The sequence below is a fragment of the Sturnira hondurensis genome, unplaced genomic scaffold (genome assembly GCF_014824575.4).
Source record: "Sturnira hondurensis isolate 20B ecotype Veracruz unplaced genomic scaffold, ASM1482457v3 Scaffold0022910, whole genome shotgun sequence".
Classification (NCBI taxonomy): domain Eukaryota; kingdom Metazoa; phylum Chordata; class Mammalia; order Chiroptera; family Phyllostomidae; genus Sturnira; species Sturnira hondurensis.
Window position 1 is genome coordinate 4,720,590 of NW_028095541.1, and position 14,144 is coordinate 4,734,733.

Consider the following 14,144-nt stretch of genomic DNA (forward strand, 5'->3'; position numbering starts at 1 on the left):
CCAGAAGTAAAGAATAAACCAAAAATCAGAGTGAGACCTGTGTAAGCCCATACTGTGACAACACAGAGGAAGGGGAAAGGTGCAGCCTCGGTAACCTAGAGGAGCCAGGAGGTGAAACTCTCATATAAAGACACAACTCTTGAAGGAAATCAGGAAACAATGAACCAGGGAACAATTTACCTCCAGCACAAGCAGAGAAAGAGAAAGCCTTTCTATCTCTGTTTTTTAAATTATTTTATTATTGTTCAACTACAGTTGTCTGCATTTTCTCGCCACCACTTCCCCCTCCACCAGCCAATCCCACCTCCCTCCCTTGCTTCCACCGTCCCACTTGGTTTTGTCCATGTGTCCTTTATAGTAGTTCCTGAAAATCTTTCTCCCCACTGTCCCCTTCCCCCTCCCCTCTGGCTATTGTTAGATTGTTCTTAATTTCAATGTCTCTGGTTATATTTTGTTTGCTTTTTTCTTTTGTTGATTAGATTCCAATTAAAGGTGAGATCATATTGTATTTGAGCCACCCTCACCGCCTGGCTTATTTCACTCAGCATAATGCTCTCCAGTTCCATCCATGCTGTCCCAAAGGGTAGGAGCTCCTTCTTTCTCTCTGCTGCATAGAATTCCATTGTGTAAATGTACTATATTTAACCTTTTTTTAAAGTTCCCCCTAGGAATTCAAAACTCCAGGCTAGATTTCTCAGAACTTTTGGGAGAACTTAAAATCTTAAATCAACTAGAAAACCAATGCAGAACCTAATTCTCAAAACCCAGTCCAGACACAGCACGTGAAGAAAGAGACCATTACCAATGGGAGTCAGCAGACAAAATAAACATCAGGATTCAATTCTTTAGAACTATTGTATAAAGACTAAAAAAATAAAAATTTAAAATAGTTTAAGATAAAAATAATAAAAATGTAAGAAACAAAAAATATGCTATTTTTAAAAAGGAACAGACTTACACCAACAAAAACATAATTGATGATATTAAAACACCTTGGTGGTTGAATTTAACAGACTATTAGACAAAAATAAAAAAAGAATTAGTAAAGTGAAGATGAACCTTAGGATACTACTATGCAGAATGCAGCACAGGAAGAGTAAAGGGTATTTAAATACATTCAGGATAAAATAAAACTGCCGAACATGTAACTAGAATTCCAGAAGGAATGAAGACTGGTATTTAAAAAAGAAAACATTAGTCCCCCAATTCATAGTATGCTTCTGTTTGTAGTTACAATTATGTAACTCTGAAGCTCAAATACTAATAACTGCAAGACTTCAGTGATGCAGGAGGTCTACAATCTGGTATATTCATGGAATGGTATAAATGGAAAGAAACTCAGAGGTGATGTAATCATATAACTTAATGGATAAATCTGAGTTTCAATCCCAGCTTTTTCATTTATTAGTTAAGCATATTGCTTAACTTTCAGACCTTCAATTTCTTCAGTCACAAGAAATACAACTAATCTTCAAGAAAGAGTTTCTGTGAAGATCAAAAGAAATGCATATAAAACATTTAATATAGATTCTGGCACAGAGTGAACATACAACAAATAAAAGATGTCAATATTTCTCATAATTAACTTTTACTTTAAATAAGAAAAATAGATACCCAGAAAAAATTAATTACTTTTGTGGGTCACACAATATATTAGCAATAGACCAAGAATTAGAATCCATATTTCTATGGATTCTCTCTAAATCCATATTTCTTTTTTTCCAACAGTTGTTCAAGTGCATTTTTCCCCATTTTCACCCCACCACACCCCCATGCCCCACACATCTTCACCTCCCACCCCTGCCTGAACCTACTCCTTTTGGCTTTGTCCATGTGTCCTTTATACACATTCCTTGATGGCCTCCTCCATTATCTACTGTTATTACCCTCTTCTCTCCCTTTTAGTTACTGTCAGTTTGTTCGTTAGTTCAAAGTCTCTAGTTGTATTTTGCTTGCTTGTTTGTTTTGTTGATTAGGTTTCACTTATAGGTGAGATTATATGATATTTGTCTTCATCAACTGGCTTATTCCACTTATTACACTTATTAGTGTAATGCTCTCCAAATCCATTCATGCTGTTTTGAAGGGTAGGAGCTCCTTCTTTATTTCTGCTGCACAGTATTTCATTTTGTGAATGTACAATAATTGTTGAAACCACTCATTTACTCATGGGCACTTAGGTTGTTTCCAGTACTTGGCTATTGTGAATTGTGCTGCTATGAACATTGGGGTGCATAGCTTCTTATGCATTGTTGTTTCAGGATTCTCAGGGTATACTCCCAGCAGTGGAATTATCAGTGCAAAAGGCAGTTCCATTTTTAGTTTTCTGAGGAAATTCCATACTGTTTTCCACACTGGCTGTACCAGTCTGCATTCCCACCAACAGTGTACTAGGGTTTACTTTTCTTCACAACCTTTCTAACACTTGTTTGTTGAATTGTTTGTGATGGCCACTCTGACCGGTGTGAAGTGCTATCTCATTGTGGTTTTTATATGTGTCTCTCTGATGGCTAGTGATGTTGAGAAACTTTTCATATGTCTCTGGGCCCTCTGTATTTCCTCCTTGGACAAATGTCTGTTGAAGTCCTTTGCACATATTTTAATTGTGCTGTTTGTCTTTCTGGAGTGGAGCCATGTGAGTTCTTTATATATTTTGGAGGTCAAACCCTGGTCTGAGGTGTCAGTGACAAATATGTTTTCCCATATAGCTGGTTTTCTTTTCATTTTCATGCTGTTTTCTTTGACCCTTCAGAAAATTTTATTTTGATGAGGCCTCATTTGTTTATTCTTTCCTTTATGTCCCCTGCTGTAGGGGACATATTGGTGAAAATATTGCTGCATGGGATAGCTGAGAATTTCCTACCTATGTTCTTCTCTAGGACTTTCATGGTATCATAACCTATATTTAGTATTTTATACACCTTTAATTTAGTTTTGTGTATGGTGTAAGTTGGTGATCGAGTTTCATTTTTTTGCATGTAGCTGTCCAGATCTCCCAACACCATTTTTTGAAGAGGCTATTTTTACTCCATTTTATGCTTCTGCCCCCTTTGTCAAATATTAATTGGCCATAGAGACTTGGGTTTATTCCTGAGTTCTCTCCTCTGTTCCATTGGTCTATGTGTCCTTTCTTATGCCAGTATATACTGTTTTGATTGCTGTTGCCTCGTAATATAGTTTGATATCTGTATTGTGATTCTCTCCTATTTTTTCTTCTTTCTCAAAATTGCTGCAGCTATTTGGGGTCATTTATGTATCCATACACATTTTTGAAATGTTTGTTCTGTATCTGTAAAATATGTCATTGGTGTTTTAATAGGGATTATATTGAATCTATAAATTGCTTTGGGTAATACGGATATTTTGATGATGTTGATTCTTCCAATCCCTGAATATGCTATATGCTTCCATTTGTTTGTGTCTTCCTTAATTTATTTTCCACTGTTGTGTAGTTTTCTGAGTATAGGTCTTTTACCTCCTTGTTTAGGTTTATTCCTAGATGTTTTATTTTCCTTGTCGCTATATCAAATGGAATTTTTTTCTCCTGATTTCTGATCCTGATCTTTAATTGCTGATCTATAAACACTCCTTTGGTTTCTGAATATTGACTTTGAATCATGCTGTTTTGCCAAATTCACTTATTAGATTGACCAGTTTTTTGATGGAGTCTATAGGGTTTTTTATGTATACTATCGTATCAGCTGCAAACATTGACAGTTTTACTTCCTCCTTTCCTATTTGGATGCCTTTTATTTCTCTTTCTTCTCTAATCTCTGTGGCTAGGACTTCTAATACTATATTGAATAGAAGTAGCAAAAGCAGACATCCCTGTCTTGTTCCTGATCTTAGTGGGAAAGCTTTTAGTTTTTGACCATTGAATATTAGGTTGGCTGTAGGTTTCTTGTATATGGCCTTTATCATGTTGAAGAATGCTCCTTTTACTCCCACTTTGCTGAGTGTTTCTACATTATCAAATGCTTCTTCGCGTCTATTGATATAATCATGTGATCTTTGTCTACACCTATTGATATAATCATGTTCCTTTTGTTTATGTGATGTATAACATCTAAAGCCATATTTCTGTGTGCTTTCTCTGCCACACTTCATTGCCTCTCAAACACAGGGCCCTTGCAGCTGCATTTTAAAAAGTCATATCCAGAGATGTTTTCCTCCCTGGCTTAAGAAGACTAACATAATGTGTGAGGTTACAATAAGCTTTCAAAACATGAACACATGTATGTCAATGATAAAATTATAGGCCTCTAGGGAAGACATTTCAAACAGTGAATTGAGAGGCAAATCTAGCACCTTATGGCATATCAAGGTAAGACCAATGGTAACTCTACTTCTCAGAGTGATGTGGTCTACACAGGTATCTGTCCCTGGCTCTGACTGTCCCAGGGAATAAGAGTACTCCAGCATATCAGGGAGATAGATACCTCATCCACAGTATGTTGTAACATACTGGAGCACAACTGGAAAAATCAGTCAGTATCAATCTCACAGAGCTCTGTGTGTTTTAGTAGCACCCAATGAAAACGTGAAATTGTCTATTGTCACAGGTAGAGATTCTGGCTAGGCCCAAAGGAGTCTGCTATTGTATTATATAGCTCTAAGAACACACAAAGTCTAAAAGAAAGAATAGGAAATTATATCCATGCAACCACAAACCAAAAGGAAGAATAGGTAACTATACCTAACAGTATGAGAATTCAATATTCCACTTTAATCAATAGATATATCATCCAGGCCTTTCCTCCAGGAGGACAACTGTGTGAGGCTATCAGTGTGCCAGAGCTCCAACCTATGGGATCAAGCTTTACAAGAAATTAAGAATATCACGAGACTTCCAGCCAAGATGGAGGCATAGGTGGAAACACTGTACCTCCTTATACAACCAAGTTTATGAACAACAAATATTTAAAAACCAGAATGCAACCAAAACAGAGAGAAAAGTAAATTGTACTGAAGTCCAACAACAATGAACCATTCATCCAGACCCATAAGAGGGGCAGAGTCAACAGCTGGTGGAGAGTAGTCATGCAGGAAAAAGCGGTCAGACTGGCCCAGGTATGCATGTGGTGGTTGGCATATCCCAGGCACGGGGTGACAACGGACAGACCCAGTGAGGGTGCAAAGCAGCTGACTGACTGTGGTCACATATTTGCGCACAGATAAACCAGGCAAAGGAGCGAGCAGTGAGATAGACTGTGCAACCCAGGGCCCCAGTGCAGGGAAATAAAGCCTAAAAGCACTAATTGGAAAAACTTTCAGGGGTTGAGGTGCTGGGAGAGGCTCTCTCAGGCTCACAGAGAGTTCATTGGAGAGACCCACAGGGTGCTGGAAGGTGCACAAGCCCACACATCTGGGAACTAGCACCAGAAAGGCCCAATTTGCTTGTGGGAAGCAGCAGAGGAGACCAAAATTTGAAAGAGAGCAGAAAAAAATGCCATTGCCCCTCTCTGACCCCACCCCCACATACAGCGTCACAACCCAGCACCTGGGTTGCCCCACCCTGGTGAATACCTAAGGTTCCACACCTCATACATAACAAGTGCAAACAGACCAAAACATTATGGCTCAAGAAGAAGAATAGCTCAAAGCCCCAGAGCCAATACTTCTAAGCGACCAACAGATAGCCAACCTATCACATGCACAGTTCAAAACACTGGTGACCAGGATTCTCACAGAACTGGTTGATTTTAGTCACAAATTAGGTGAAAAAATGAAGGCTAAACTAAGTGAAATGAAGGGAAATGCACAGGGAACCAATTGTGATGGTAAGAAAACTGGGACTCAAATCAATTGAGTGGACCAGAAGGAAGAAAGAAACAACTAAACAGAAAAGAATGAAGAAACAAGAATTCAAATAAATGAGAAGAGGCTAAGGAACCCCCAGGACATCTTTAAACTTTCCAGCATCTGATTTATAGGGGTACCAAAAGGGGAGGAGGAATAGCAACAAGTGGAAAACTTCTTTGAATAAATAATGATGAAGAACTTCCCCAATCTGGCAAAGAAAATACATTTCCAGGAAATCCAGGAAGCTCAGAGAGTCCCAAAGAAGTTGGACCCAAGGAAGAACACACCAAGGCACATCAAAATTACATTAGCCAAGTTGAAAATGAAGGAGAGAATTCTAGAAGCAGCAAGAGATAAGGGAACAGTCACCTACAAAGGAGTTCTCAACAGACTGTCAGCTGATTTCTCAAAAAAAAAAAAAAACCTTACAGGCAAGAAGGGGCTGGAAAGAAGTATTCCAACTCATGAGATCCAAAGACCTACAGCCAAGATTGCTCTATCCAGCAAAGCTTTCATTTAGAATGGAAGGGCAGACAAAGTGCTTCTCAGATAAGGTCAAGTTAAAGGAGTTCATCATCACCAAGCCCTTATTATATGAAAAATGTTAAAAGGGCTTATCTAAGAAAAAGAAGATAAAAATATGAACAGTGAAAGGACAGCAAACTCACAGTTATTAACAATCATACCTAAAACAAAAGCAAACTAAGCAGACAGCTAGATCAGGAGCAGAACCATAGAAATGGAGATCACATGGAGGGTTAGCAACAGGGGAGTGGGAGGAGGGTTGGGGGGAGAAGGTACAGAGACTAAGTAGCATAGACGGTAGGTAGAAAATAGACAGGGGGCAGGACAAGAATAGTATGGGAAATGTACAAGCTAAAGAACTTAATGACACATGGACACGAACCAAAGGGGGAGAATGGGGGGAGTGGGTGTGCAGGGTGGAGGGGAATGAAGGGGGGGAAATGGGACAACTGTAATGGCATAATCAATAAAACATATTAAAAAATAGATATATCATCCAGACAGAAAATCAATAAGGAAATATTGGACTTAAGTTACATGTTAGACCAGATTGACTTAGTTGGCATGTACAGAACACTCCATCAAAGAGCAACAAGACACACTTTCAATTCAAGTGCAAATGGAACATTCTCCAGGGGCGATCTCATGTTAGGCCATAAAACAAGTCTCAATAAATATAAGATTAAAATGATACCAAGTATCTTTTTTAACCATGATAATATGAAACTAGAAATAAATAAAAATAAAACTGGGAATTTCACAAATATATGGAGATTAAACAACATGCTTCTGAATAACCTATGAGCCAAAGAAGAAATCAAAAGAAAACATATTAAATATCTTGAGGCAAATAAAATTGGAAGTACAATATACCAAACCTACAAATGCAGCAAAAGCAGTTCACAGAGGAAACTTGATAGTGATAAATACCTACCCTCAAGAAATTTTTTAAAAAACAGGCTAATATGGAAGCATAGGTGAAATGCTTCACTTCCTCATACAACCAAAAGAAGGATAACAACCAATTTAAAAATAAAAACAACAGAACAGCCAGAAAATTAAACCCAAGGTTTCAGTGTGGGAAACTAAAGACTCAAAACCTCTGGCTGTAAAAATCTGTGAAAATTATGGCAGCAGGAGAAACTCCCAGTCTCACAACAGAGTCTGTTGGAAAAACCCACAGGATCCTAGGACATACACAAATCCACCCACCTTTGAATCAACACCTGACAGGGCAAAATCTGCTTGTGGTAATCATAGGAAGTGATGGAAAGTGGGGTAAGAGCCTAGCAATTGTCATTGTGCCCTCTCTGACCCCTTCCCCACAGACAGCACCACAACCCAGCAAAGAGGGTTACTCTACCTTGGCATATACCTAAGTCTCCACCCCTTACAATATAATTGGTGTGCTGAAAAAAAGAAGGCCCATATGAAAAAAACAGTCAAAACTACAGGTAAAGAACTAAATGACGAGAAGATAGACAACCTATCTGAAGCAGAGTTCAAAACACGGAATCAAGATGCTCACAGAAATGATTGAGCTTGGTCACAAAATGCAGGAAGAAATGAAGGCTACATGGAGTGAAATAAAGCAAAACGTACAGGGAACCAACAGTGAGGGGAAAGAAACTGGCACTCAAATCAACATTTTGAAACAAAAGATAGAATAAAACTTACAACCAGAACAGAATGAAGAAACAGAACTCAAAAAAAATGAGAGGCTTAGGAACCTTTGGGACAACTTTAAATGTTCCAACATCCGAATCATAAGGGTGCCAGACAGACAAGAGGAAAAGCAAGAAATTGAAAACATAGTGAAGAAGAACTTCCCCAATCTGGCAAAGGAAATAGACTTCCAGGAAGTCTGGGAAGCTCAGAGAGTCCCAAAGAAGGTGGACCAAAGGAAGCACACACCAAGGCATATCACAATCACATTACCCAAGATTAAAGATAAGGAGAAAATCTTAAAAGCAAAAAGAGACAAGGGGACAGTTACCTACAAAGGATTTCCCATAAGACCATCAGCTGATTTCTCATAAGAAACCTTGCTGGCAAGAAGGGGCTGGAAACAAGTATTCAAAGTCATGAAAGGCAAGGACCTACATCCAGGATTACTCTATCCAGAAAAGCTTTCATTTAGAATGGAAAGGCAGATAAAATGCTTCCAAGATAAGGTCAAGTTAAAGAAGTTCATCATCACCAAGCCCTTATTATATGAAATGTTAAAGGAACTTATCTAAGAAGCAGAAGAAGATCAAAAACTATGAACAGTAAAATGACAACAAACTCAAACTACCAGCAACTGAACCTAAAAAAAAACACAAACAAACAAAAACTAAGCAAACAACTAGAACAGGAATGGAATCACGTAAATGTAAATCATATGGGGGGTCATCAGTGGGGAGGGAGATGAGAGAATGAGGGGGAAAGGTACATATAGGTAGGCACAAAATACACAGGAGGATGTTAAAATAGTCTAGAAAATGGAAAAGACAAAAATTATATGTACAACCCATGGACATGAACTATGGAGAGGAGGATGCAGGAGGGTGAGAAGAATGCAGCAGGGAGGGGGATAAAAGGGATAAAAAATTGGGGACAACTATAGTAGCATAATCAATAAAATATACCAAAAAAAGAAATAAGAAAGCTCTCAAATAACCTAACTTCATATACCTCATAGAACCAGAAAAACAAGAAGAAACAAAGCCCAAAGTTACTGGAAGGAAGGAAATAAAAATCTGAGCAGAAGTAAGTAAAATAGAGACTAAAAAAGTTTTAAAAATCAATGAAACTAAGAGCTACTTTTATGAACATAGTTATAAAGCTGAAACCTTCTGCTAAACTCACTAAGAAGTGACAAAAGAGAAGACTCAAATAAACTAAATCAGAAATTTAAGAGGAACTCTTTCTCTTCCAGTCCCAGGCACTTCTAGAGCTGCAGGCTTGGGTGCAGAGATGTCCAAGTCCAAGAACCACATCATGCACAACCAGTCCCAAAAATGGCACAAAAATGGCATCAAGAAACCCCACTCACAAAGATACAAATCTCTGAAGGGAGTAGACCCCAAGTTCCTGAGGAACATGCACTTTGCCAAGAAGCATAAGAAGGACCTGAAGAAGATGCAGGCCAACAATACCAAGGCCATGAGTGCATATGCTGAGGCTATCAAGGCCCTGGTCAAGATCAAGGAGCTCAAGCCCAAGATCCCAAAGGCAGCAGCTTTGGGGGTGGGGGGCTCCACCCACAGCCCCCCCCCCCCCCCGCCACCACAGATGAGAATAAGTCTACAAAGACATAATCTGCTTGGGGAGGAAAGGTGGCCAATCTCTCAAAGGAGAAGGGCCAAGAGCCTTTTCCTCAACGGGCTTTTATGGGGTTCATTTTGCACAGGAATACAGGTAAAGCTCATTAATCATTGTCAGGCAGTAAGGATCAAACAATAAATAACATATAAAGAACTATGAGGGCCTATTCTGAGTCAGGGTCTGTTAGCTAAAGGGCTACAAAACTTTGGGAAACAAACTCATTTCCTGCTTGGACCCTTATCATTTATTTGAGAACATTCTTAGCAAAGCAGGTTTCATAGGAGTTTATGTATTCTTTCTTAGGCCTGACAGCCCTAGGAAATCCGCCCTTTCCAGCACAGGGCTGCACCACCCTCTGTCATTGTTTCAGGCTTAAGTCAGGCAGGGAAACTAAGGTAGCCAAAAGATTAGGAGACTTCTTGCAGACAGAATGAAGATTCAGGCTATGTCAAAGTTGAGGGGAGAGAGTCCATCACCCCCTTTTGCTATAGCCCCCCCAAGTCTTTCCCTGGGGCCTCCCCATGATCATGCCTGTCTTAGGTCATTCCCCCCATTGGAGAATCTTATCCATCTTTGGCTAACTGATCAAGCATTGGTGGTCAGGCAGTATGAAGAAAAAGGAGCAGAAGCGGTACTCCTGCCAGGGAGATAAACTTTGTCACCTTAGTGGCTTATGGCCCGAGGGTTGCTCACTCAGCCTTAGCCCTGGGGTGGGTTACAGCTCTTGAAACCAGGCAGGGTGGTTCCAAACGAGCAGCCACAAGCTCAGTCAACTTGCTTACACTGCTAACCCCAAGCTCACGAAGAGTACTTGTGCCCGCATCGCCAAGAGTCTCCGTCTCTGCCCATCAAAGGCCAAGACTAAGGCCAAGGCCCAAACCAAGCTCTAGGCTTTAGATGCAGCTGTGGCTCAGGCTCCAGCTCAGGCTCAGTCTCAGGCTCCCAAAGGTGCCCGGGCCCCTGCGAAGGCCTCTGTCTGCTGATGTGAGGACAGAAACACTGGTGTGCCCCCCGGGGCTGGGGTCCTCCTGTGGTGTTTGTGCAAATAAACCTAAGGCAGAGTCTGTGCATCAAAAATAAATAAATTTAAGAGGATACAAAAATAAATAAATTTAAGAGGATACATTACACTTGATAACACAAAAATACTAAGAATTATAAGAAACCACTATTAACAATTATATGCAAACAAATCAAAACCTACAAGAAATGGATAAATTCCTAGAAGCATACAACCTAGAAAGACTGAATCATAAAGAAATAGAAAATCTGAGCCCTGGCTGGTGTAGCTCAGTGGATTGAGCGTGAGCCTGAGAACCAGAGTATCGCAGTTCGATTCCCAGTCAGGGCACATGCCTGGGTCGCAGGCCAGTTCCCAGCAGGGGATGCATGAAAGGCAACCATACATTGATATTCCTCTCCTTCTCTCCTTCCCTCCCCCTCTAAAAGTAAATAAATAAAAATCTTTAAAAAAAAAGAAATAGAAAATCTGAACAGACCAATTACTAGTAAAGATATTTAATCAGTCATCATAAACCTCCCAGAATGGGAGCGTATATTTGCAAATCATATGTCTGATAAGGGATTCATATCTAGAATATATAAAGAACTACTACAAATCAACAATAAATCAAATAACCTAATTTAAAAATGAGCAAAAATCTTGAATAGGTATTTCTCCAAAGATGATACACAACTGGCCAACAAGTGTATAAAAATATACTCAACATCATTAGTTATCAAAGAGATGCAAATTAAAACCACAGTGAGATACCATGTCACACCCATTAAGATTGTTACTATCAAAAATTTAAAAGAAAAACAGAAAATAACAAGTGTTCATGAGGATGTGGAGAAATTGGAGCCATCATGCAATGTTGGTGGCATTGTAAAATGATGCAACTGTTACAGAACAAAGACAAAGGTCCAGCTGCCTCTTGCCACAAAAAGCCAAACTCATGAACCAGGTGTTGGTGGGAAAAGTAAAGAAGTTTATTTAGGTACCACAGCCTGAGAAGATGGTGGATTCCCTTTTCAAAGATCATCTCCATCCTCCTGCTAAAGCCTGCAGCTCTTATATAGATAGAGAGGAAAGAGCTTTTTTCCTAATCTGATTATTTTCAAGTTTTTGACACTCAGTGCCCTATTCATTCATCTTTTTAGCTTTGGGACTTGGGCCCTATCCATCTACATTTTTAGCTTGTATCCCTGGGGCCCCATCCATACATATCTCCAGCTTTGGGCATGCTTAGTGTGAGAATCTCCCCCTGCCTCCATCTTGACCAGCAGGTGGAGACTCCCCTGGTGTCTGTTTCAGTACCAGACTGTTTTATGGTGACACAACCACTATGGAAGTTCCTAAAAAAATTGAAATAAGAATACCATATGATCCAGCAATCCCACTTCAGAGTATTCACCCAAAAGAATTGAAAGTGGGACTCAAAGAGATATTTGCCCACCCATGTTCATAGCAGCATTATTCACAATAGCCAAAGGATGGAAGCAACCCAAACATCTGACAGATGAATGGATAAACAAAATGTAGTGTATACATACAGTGGAGTGTTATTCTGCCTTAAAAATGAGGAAACATTGTCACATGTGACAGTATGGATGAAACTGAAGGATATTATTCTAAGTGAAATAAGCCAGACACAAAAAAACTAAGCACTGTAATTTCACTTGTAAGAGTCATTAGAATAGTCAAATTCATAGAAACAGAAAGTAGAATAGTGGTTAACAGGGACTGGAAGGAGATGGAAAGGGAGTTTGTTTAACAAATATAAAGTTTCGGTTTTACAAGATGAAAAAGTTCTCGAGATCTGTTTTATGACATGAATATATTCAACTGTACACTTACAATGGTTAAAATGAAATAAGAATACCATGTTAAATGGTATTCTAATGTTAAAACATTTTATACTATGTTTTTTATCACAATTTAAAAAACAAAGTGGAAGAGGGAGGCATAAGAGTCAGAAGTACGATAGTGCTGAATGAGAAAGGGCTAAATAAGAAAGTGTCTCCTGGCCACTGCTGGCTCTGCAGGTGGATGGGGCACAGAAGCAGATAGATAGGAGAAGCTGGCTTCTGGGGCTTATCAGAGATCAGGAGTGGACACTGAACTATAGAGCTGAGAACATGTGTCTCACTGCCATCAACTCAAAACTTCTATTAGGCTCCCCTTATATGTCAGACAGTGTTTTAGGTGTTGGGGTAAAACATTTTTCCTGGCCTTCAAAAAACCATAATGTCATATTCAGCTCAGACTTCCATAACAAATATCACAGACAGGGGGCTTATACAGCAGACACTGCTTCTCACACTTCTGGAGGATGAGAAGTCCAAGAGGAGAGTGCCCACAAGGCTAGGTTCTGGTGAGAGAACTCTTCCAGGACATAGAGTAACATGGCAGAGAGAGGAAGCTCTGATTTCTCTCTTTTTTTCTAATCCTCACTGAGGATATGGGATGTTTATTGATTTTAAAAAGAAAGAGAAAGGAGGAGAGAGAGAGGTATTGATATGAGAGAGAAACATAGATCACTTGCCTCCCATACACTTTCCAACCTGGGATGAAACATGCAACCTAGTTATGTGCCCTGACTAGGGAATCAAACCTGCAACCTTTTGATGTACAGAGACAATGCTCCAACCAACTGAGGCACCCAGCCTGGACTCTCTGTCTCTCTCTTCTAATAAGGGCACTCACTAATCCCATCATGGTGGTTCTATCCTCAAGGCCTCATTTAGATTTAATCACATCCCAAAGGCCTCATCTCTTAAAACAATCACACTGGAGTTGTGTCAAAAAACATATTTCTAGCTCCACTGGATTGTACCTTTTGCTTCAAAACAATGATTCCCCTTTGGACCAACATAAAATGTTAAGAAATAAAGGAAGTAATAAAGATAAGACAAGTTGTGAACCTGAATGCTCACCTCTGAGCCCAGACAGGTGTTCAGATAGCAAGGCCTTATCTATAACACAGTGTCAAGATACTTCCCTTTTACACCCTATCTTAAAAAGCCAGTACCATGTACTTTTTCTTTTTACCTGTCATTTGTAGTAACAAATAATCATCATTTTGTTCTATGAAATTAACTTACAAAACATTCTTTAGTTTTGATTTTGAAGGTGATGGGCATGACTTGATCTAGTTCACCCTCTGGGAACCTTGATGGAAGGTCCTATTAATGGCCCATTTAAGACACAAGTCCCCCACAGCTACATAGCACCTGATAGGATGGGGTTCTACTTACCTAGTGTGACGATGGGAAGAGGCAGGTGTGGGCAGACATAAACCAATGGGAACTCTCTCTGGGGAACATATACAAGGGTTACTGCTTTACCTTACACATCAAACTACCTAGGTTTCCAGCAGCATGCAGAATTTGATTTTCTGTAGGCAGGGCATGACAATATTTTCAGGTTATGAGAACATTTTGCAAGCTCTGAAGTCAAATTGCCCTTTACTAAGTGATCTTGGACAATGTACGTAAGCCTCCAT